We start from the raw sequence: 694 nt of genomic DNA, 5'->3' as shown, positions 1-694 counted from the left end.
GAAAGGCACAAGCAGCATACCTTGCAAACTTGTCACTCTTGAAAGAGCTGTATAAGCCCTCCGTCAAGTATTTAACATAATGGAACACTGTCAACATCTACAGGCCATTGCTTTGAGAAAAAATATACACTAAATGAAATGACACACTCAAGTAAAGCATAACTTCCAACTAATGCTTGCATATGCTGACCAGATTACTTTGACTTTTGTTTCAATCAAATATGTTTTTTTCTGTTTCAGGTGTTAAAGTTCTAAAAGTGGCAAAATTTCAAAACAACGTTCGCATTAGCTGCGAACATTCTGCTTGACATATTTGCATTCACCATTTCTGATTTATGAGGAAAATTTGATAGAAAATATTATTTAACCGACATTGTAACACCTATTCGTTTTAGTTGACTGAAGAATACAGACTCCAAATACTCACATCAAATATGTATATGTAGTGGAATAATCATCAGTTCTATGTATTCATGAGCTGCATTTTGCATTATAATTAACAAATTTCTTTAATTTTACACTTGCATGTCAAAATGTTAAGATCCTCAATGTAATAAAGTCTTAACAAAAATAAGTGTAACACCGCACCCTAATAACTAGTTTCCATGTTATAAATATATCCAACTGCCTTAATGCTTCAGATATCAGATCTTGCAATAAAGGAACACATTTATGTAGTTCCATTTTACTTACT

This window comes from Frankliniella occidentalis, unplaced genomic scaffold (genome assembly GCF_000697945.3).
Source record: "Frankliniella occidentalis isolate FOCC.00 unplaced genomic scaffold, Focc_3.1 Scaffold385, whole genome shotgun sequence".
NCBI classification, from domain to species: domain Eukaryota; kingdom Metazoa; phylum Arthropoda; class Insecta; order Thysanoptera; family Thripidae; genus Frankliniella; species Frankliniella occidentalis.
Note: the sequence above shows the minus strand (reverse complement) of the source record.